This window comes from Habropoda laboriosa, unplaced genomic scaffold, assembly GCF_001263275.1.
Source record: "Habropoda laboriosa isolate 0110345459 unplaced genomic scaffold, ASM126327v1 scaffold11, whole genome shotgun sequence".
Lineage (NCBI taxonomy): Eukaryota > Metazoa > Arthropoda > Insecta > Hymenoptera > Apidae > Habropoda > Habropoda laboriosa.
The window spans coordinates 703,374-711,320 of record NW_017100150.1 but is presented as its reverse complement, the minus strand read 5'-3'; the positions used below and the strand labels follow the sequence as shown (position 1 = coordinate 711,320).

The window sequence follows — 7,947 nt, the reverse complement described above, 5'->3', positions numbered from 1 at the left end:
TGTTTAATCAAATCGTTGAATATTTGTGGACTAATAACATTTATCTTCGTTTTCAAAACAAACGGTTTCAACATTTCTGCGAAGAAGTTTTGCAATATCTCCAATATTTCGTAATATTTTTGCTTTTTAAAAATTGGAGAAAAACAGCTGAATTTATGTCCTCTGAAAAAATTGAAGCTTTTCTTTAGTAGTTATCTATAAAAAAAAAATTCCCAAACTTTGTCTTTTTTTTTAAACGCGGATGGTGGTACTTCCTTAAAGATTTTCGAAGATTTGCGTCACAAATGGTCTTTAGTCATTCGAACTCTCGTAGCTGTGACAATTTATCCAATTTCGAATGATTGGATATTCTATATACTTCATGGCAGGAGGTGCAAAAACAAAAGATAGAACTGATTATCGTGGCAAAGTGAGCAGTTTTAGAAGCACAACGCGATAAAAATGAGTTTGGTTGCAGAATTATACGAGATATTTGAGGGTTGACTTCACTCTCTCAGCGTGATTTTCAGCTGAAAAAATAATTGTTCTTTGTGTACTTCGCTGTGCTGTACATACACTCGAAGTTTCATTAAAATCCAAATTTTCGGGTTGGGTGACTTTCCTTGCCAATTGTGTAGGCTACATTGTATTATTCATATTAACGCACGGGTTTACATTCTATTGTGTTTATTACAATATATCATTGAATTTCATTGTACGTTTTAATTAACAGTCAGATAAAGTAACAATAAAATTTCAACATAGGGATAATCATCGTAATTAATGATTCGACTTTTCAGAGTAAGAGAACTTATCCTACAATACAGGGTGGACAAATAAGAATTACCATATTGAATATCTCGGGAATCGTGGAAGTAAAAGAAAAATTTTTCCAATGAAACTTGTTTGCTATAAAAGAGACGTAACAAAAGCGTTTGTAACGAGTTTTTTTTATAGGTGGAGTCGCTGAAGAGATGCGAAGGCCATTCCTGTTTTATTAACGATATACTTTTTTTTTTTATTTATTTGCTAATAACAGCATAGTACAGAATACTAACACATTCTAATATTCTAGAATAGTACACAATGCTTTCGGAACACTAAAGTATTCCACTTTCTCTAAATATTCTAACAGTATTCTGTCGGTATAAGTTTAATTAGTAGAATTAATTAATCTTCCAAATCATCTTATTATAGTGTATATTTGATAGTATCGTTGGTTGGCGTTGATAGTGGCCTAACTCAGAAAATGTCAATTTTGTTTTTTTTGCACAGATGGATTCCATGGATACAGTATTTTTATCATCTAAAACGGTACATTTCTAAATTCGTTAGTTTTATACCAGAGAGCAGATCAGATTATGCGATCAGTATAATTCGACTGTTAGTCAAATGCAAATTTTAAACTGCTTTTCCTGTAAGGTTTACATTTTTTGAGTTATGTCACTAGAATCTCAGGTAAGAGAGCGGGAAAGAAGTGAAATTGACTTGTATAATACTATTAGAACCATAAGCAAAGGACTGCAATATAGAATATATTAGCGTACCTACCCTTTTTCACCATTTGACTTATATTTTTTTGCCTGCCCAGATTTATTGAAACACATGTGTCACTGTGACTTTGACTGATCTTGTGTTATAGATCTTTATGTGTCCATCTTAGGAGCTGTTTTTAACAAATACATAAAAAACTATGACGTGTTTAAAAAAATAGGGAAAACCTTCACATCTTTTCAGCGACTCTACCTACAAAATAATCGTGACAACCAGACTATGGCCTCTTTGGTTTTTATTCGAAAAATTGAGTGGTCCAGTGCAAGAAGGACTTACGTCACAATACAGTAAATTCACTACAAGAGTCAGTAAGTTTGGATTCTACAAGTGACAGTGTAGATGGTCCTACGCCTAGGTCTGCGTCATTGCTGCGCCCATGTTATCTCGCTCGCAGTCAGTCAAACGTGTAACGCTACACCAGTCGGTTTCCTTTACGAGATTTCACGGCTCGACAAATCATAATAGAAAAATATAATTTCTTTAATTTTACTTTTTTTCATCTGAAATTTTTTTAACATGTTGCTGAGATTTTTCTGATGAAAATGATATCAAACACGATATAATTTGAACAACATTTACTTATTAACACGTTTACTGTCGCGCCAGATTTACAGGTTGCTGTCAGGCGGCCACAAGAAAATACATTTTAAGCATAGCATTATAGTATTATGCTTTATGTCTAGCTAGCTATGACGTTCAAAATTTTTAGTTGACAACATTTATTTTATTTTAATTATTCTAAACATTTGAGGCACTCCAGTCACTGATGACCACCATGACCATATCGAGGAAACAATCTAACGTTAAAACTTATTGAGTGATTAATTTAATTTCATAATATATCGCTTTAGCGAGCCACCGTTTGGTTGCCAATTGTTGGATTATAGTATTATGTTTTATAATTTTTTTTTTTCAATTGAAAATAATGTCTAGCTTGCTATGATGTTCAAAATTTTTAGTTGACAACATTTATTTTATTTTAATTATTCTAAACATTTGAGGCACTCCAGTCACTGATGACCACCATGGCCATATCGAGGAAACAATCTAATGTTAATACTTATTGAGTGATTAATTTAATTTCATAATATATCGCTTTGGATGAATTACAAAAACAAATTGCTAAAAAATTACATTAAATACCTGTACACATTATCCGTCGAATGTAGAAGGAGAGACACCGTTTGGTTGCCAATTGTTTATCACATAGAGTCGGCCTACCTCCACGTAAATAAAAAAAATGTAGGGTCGATTCCACAAGTGTCAGTAAAATGTAGGGTCGATTCGACAAGTGACAGTAAAATGTTACTGACACCGTTAAAATGTGGGGTCGGCCTACCTCCACGTAAAAAAAAAAATGTAGGGTCGATTCCACAAGTGTCAGTAAAACGTAGGGTCGATTCCACTAGTGACAGTACCAGTGTTACTGTACTTTATCCAGTTTTGTGGAGAATATCGTTTAAATGCAATGGAAGTTTACCTGTGTTTTTCTGAATTTTAAAAATTCAGGCAGAATTGTAAATATTATACTGTCTCGCAACGTAAATTTAAGTAAATTAGGTTGAACAGCACAGAAAAAAACAAACGGACGCAGCATAACGTGTAGTTATAATTGTTATGACATGTAAATAGAACGATAAATTTACTGTAAATATAGAAAACGTATAATCTAATTTACTTTCATGGTATTGTAACAAGCAAACGTTGAATAAATTCCTAATTCGTATTAAAAAAATTATTTAACACAATAATTTCATTTATTTCATGGTATTGTAACAAGCAAACGTTGAATACATTTTTCATTCGTGTAAGAAGAATTATTTAACACGATAAATTTAGCTGTACTATGGTTATTTTTAATCTACGACCACAGGTCAACCTGATTTTTAATCCCTACGAAATTAATTTAACCACGAGTAAGTAACGAGAACGCTAAAACCTATGTTTCCATTGAAGAATATTGTAAAAACGTATAAATTGTTATATGCAATGTTATAACAAATTGTCGGAAGTATAAATTTTTAATAAAATTGTGAAAATTGATAAATTATACCGTGTTACGATATCGGAAATCTCCCGCGAAAATCTCCCGCGAAAATTTCCCGCCTGACCTAACCGACGATTTTGCTAATGACTTTGGGGAGAGGGTACCGCAGGTATATAAGGACCCGCCGATGTCCCGCGAAATCATTTACCCTTTATACTGGGCCCTAGACACTTCGCGGCGTATTTTGACCTGAAGGTTCTGAGATGTGAATAGAGTGGTCGGGGGCTACTAGCTAGTCTATGTCCACCCTGTACACACTCAGCCTTCTTGTAACACTTGTATACATTAGAATCAATTAGAATTTCTATTACTAATTATTAAACAAATTTTAACAATTACCGGCACTCGCTAGGCACGTAATATCAGACTTTAAATACTCGACTTCGAACTTCGGTTTAGTCATAATTCTATTAATGTTATAATAACGTATAATTTATTAATTTTCACAATTTTATTATTAATTTATACTTCCAAAAATTTGTTAAAACATTACATATTATTATTTATACATTTTTGCAAGTTTCTTTGACAAATAAGTACGTTTCAACGATCTTATTACTTTCTCGTTGTGAAATCAAGTTCGGAGGATTAAAAATCAGGTTGACCCTTGGTCGTAAATTTAAAATAGCCATAGTGAAGGTGAAATTATTATTTTAAATAAATGTTTCTATACGAATTAAGAATCTATTCAACGTTTGTTTGTTGCAATACCGTGAAATAAATTGTATTATATATTTTCTCAGTTTAGACTGAATTTAAAGTTCGTAAGGATTAGAAATCAGGTTGACCTGTGGTCGTAGATTAAAAATAGCCATAGTGAAGGTAAAATTATTACGTTAAATAATTGTTTTTATACGAATTAAATATTGATTCAACGTTTATTTGTTGCAATACCGTGAAATAAATTGTATTATATATTTTTTCTGTTTACACTAAATTTAAAGTTCTGTTTACATGTTATAACAATTAGAATGTAGACGTTTTGCCGTTTCACGGTTTTTCCTCTGTTAATTATGTGTTTATAAATCATTTCAAACTAAAGCAGCACCATGCCCACCCTTAATTAAACCGTCTCAGTAGTTTACCGTAATTAATAATCTATTTTCGGAATTTATACGAGAATTTTTGAATTTTAGTAAATACTAGAGTCAGTGCATCGCGTATTGAAATAATAGCTTATACAGATAATCTTTTGAAATTACTCTTAATTAGGGAAAATCTTGAATCTTGTATGGAAGATGAAGATTTTCAGGAAATATTTATTTTTCAACAATGAATTTTTGTTTTATCGATTAATAACGTACGAAATGATTTTTGGAAAATTTTCTTCGTTTGAACGTTCGTTTAAGGTTCGACTATGATTATCAAATCTCTCGAAACACCGTAGAATGTTCAATTTTAAAAGTAACTTCTTCAATTTTTGGATAATCTGGGTAACGTGTTAGTGTTGACGATACACTTTCGAGTATAGACGTTAAAGTTCATAGAGTGGTCGGGGGCTACTAGGTAGCCTATGTCCACCCTGTACACACTCAGCCTTCTTGTAACACTTGTATACATTAGAATCAATTAGAATTTCAATACAATAGACTGAATAACAATTCATTTTAACTAATACCTATTAGAAATTTTCCTTTTAAAACAAATATAAATCATTTTACCAATTACTGGTACTTGCTAGACATTTAATATCAGACTTTAAATATTCTCCTTTCGGTTCTTTTAAATACAATCAAATAATTTCTTCAATTATCGATACTGACTTGGAATACTCCGCTTCGAATAAAATATTTCGAAATTATTTTGAAGGTTTAGGGAAATAAACATTTGAATTTTAGTCATCGTTGTTCTTCAGACTTGTCGAATAGGATATTGAAATTGAGAGGTTGAGAGGTTGCTTTTTCGTTACAGCAATTGAAATTGATTTGAAATTTTTCTTTCAGTATTTTTCATATATTTTCTCTGATATTGAATTTTGTTTAGTAATAATTTACCATCTAAGGAATTTGCATGAATTGCATGTTAAGTAGTTAGTTGATTTATTATTGTATATTGTGAACTGATTTGGAACGAGTGCACTATGCCCACCCTAAATTAAACCGTCTCAGTAGTTTACCGTTATTAATAATCTATTTTCGGAATTTATACGAGAATTTTTGAATTTTAGTAAATAGTAGAGTCAGTGCATCGCATATTGAAATAATAGCTCCATCCCTAGTTCGTTTATTGTTGAATATTTTTACGCGTTTAGCCCTGACTCTACGAGTGTCAGGTTTAGCTTCCTTGCGGTCTGACACTTGTGGAGAATATACTGTAGTAGCATTTTTTTATGAAGAGTAGTGTTTCCATAGAAATTGCGTAATTAAGGCTGCTACTTCGTTATTTAAACTTATCAATATGAAAGTAGTGTATCTGGGAAAATGTTTTAATTTTATTTTATTTTCTAATTAAATCTAAAAATTGGATTAAAAAAGAAGCTTTACACAAACTGTTCTTGTTAGGAAATATTTTTGTACATTTTACTTGCATTAAAGTGTATAGGGATGTTCTAAAGGTAAACTCTCATTTTTCAACATTTCGTAGCGTAGCTCCCTATTGCACTGGACCCCTCAATTGTTTTCTTACTTTCATGGCTTCGAAAATATTCAAGGTGGTAATCCTTCTTGGTCCACCCTGTATCGTCTTTAACCCCTTAACGCTCACATTTTTCTCAATTTAATATGTCAAAAGCGATCAATTTAATTTTTTTTTTAATTATACCCTAGGCGTGTATAAATAAGTTTCCCATTTATCTATAATACTGTAACTTAATTTTTGCCATAAAATAGAAAGGATAGCGTAATATAGAAAGTGAGAGAAAATTAAACAAAATTGCACTTTTTGGAGGATTCGTTGAACACGTGCAAGGAACCGGGCATGAACGTTAAGGATTGAACAAATTCCAAATAATTGCCAAGAAGTGATAATAGTGGAACCGAAATTTCAAATTAATTCCAGCTCACTGTTTTTCGTGAATCTATCGGCGACTGTAAACGTTGTTTCGGGGAAAACACTTTCTATAGTCTTTAGTAGCTGTACTAGAACAGATTACGACACTTACAGGATACATTTATGCGACAAAATGCCCGCTAATCACTGCCTTCCCGTACCTCCCTTTTCTCCTGCTATTTATTTGTCCCTGTATCCTATAAAAGACACGTTGCAACAATCTTAATTCCACAACCATATCCTGAAATCCCACGCACGTACTGCTGATTTCATAATTTCGGCATTTTGCCAGAGATGAGGTACGTGACCGACTGAAGGAATGTGCTCAAGAAGTCGTAGATCGACCCAAATATCGTGACGAACGTCATATCGGCCAAATGGATTTCGGATGTAAATTGGAGTCAGAATGTATGGCCGCCGGTGCTCGCTCGAGCCGTGCGATAAATCGGCTTGAATGATTGCCTCTGCTATTACCTATGTAGATTGTCGTTTGCGAATCAGGTAAACTTCGTTAAATATTGAACGACGCTACTACAGGATCGTGACTAAACTGCTAATAGTTAGTACCATTGATTCCTATTCTTCTTTTTTCAATTTTAACGTACCGAGACGTAAGTACTTTCATTTTGGCCACGGTAAAAATCATCGTCTCTTGCTGATACTCTTACCCTAATGATTAATCACTATTTCTCTCGATTCGAATAACACATGAGCTACTCATAAGCCAAAACGATTAACTCTACTTTTTAATGTTCTTCTGATTTTAGCAGCAAAGCACATGTTTGGTGCTTAACTCTTCACAAATAAAAATAATTTAATAAATTTAATTTGGTGGAGTTAGTCACTTTGGCTTCAGAGTGGCTCGTATCATACTCTTGTTTATACCTGTTATCTGTATCTGTTTTATACCTGTTTGGTATATTTCATAACTTTAGCATAATTTCGAGTAGTAACTAAACATACACTGCTGTTCATTTGCATTAGGACACTGTTTGTACATACAAAAATTATAGGGTCCGACAAAGAGATCTGACTGATCGCGTTTTCAGTTATCAGTTTACACTGCAAGTTCTTTGGAATAAGAATTTGACTCCGTTTCTGAATTAATCTAGGAACACGTGCTTGACTTGTATATTATTGGTATCTTTGGAGAACAAATCAGACATTTTTACCGGACTCTATATTGTATGATTTAATCCTCAACTACAGGCATCTGTCTTCAAGACGTTATCACAGACGTGTAGTCTCTCAGACAACTTTGGCAATTTTATTTATTTAAGACACCGTGTTGTAAAAATAAATCTAAAATAACTGTTTTATTCAATGATTGTAAATGTGTTTATGAAGATATTTTACAATATTTTATAAAAAATAGTATA

At 32.5% G+C, this 7,947-nt stretch overlaps 1 protein-coding gene across 1 annotated transcript in view; it reads left to right on the top strand.

The window, feature by feature from the left end:
* LOC108574625 (synaptogenesis protein syg-2-like) overlaps positions 1-7,947 on the top strand; it is a 135,725-nt gene that overhangs the window by 28,649 nt on the left and 99,129 nt on the right. The window lies entirely within an intron of this gene.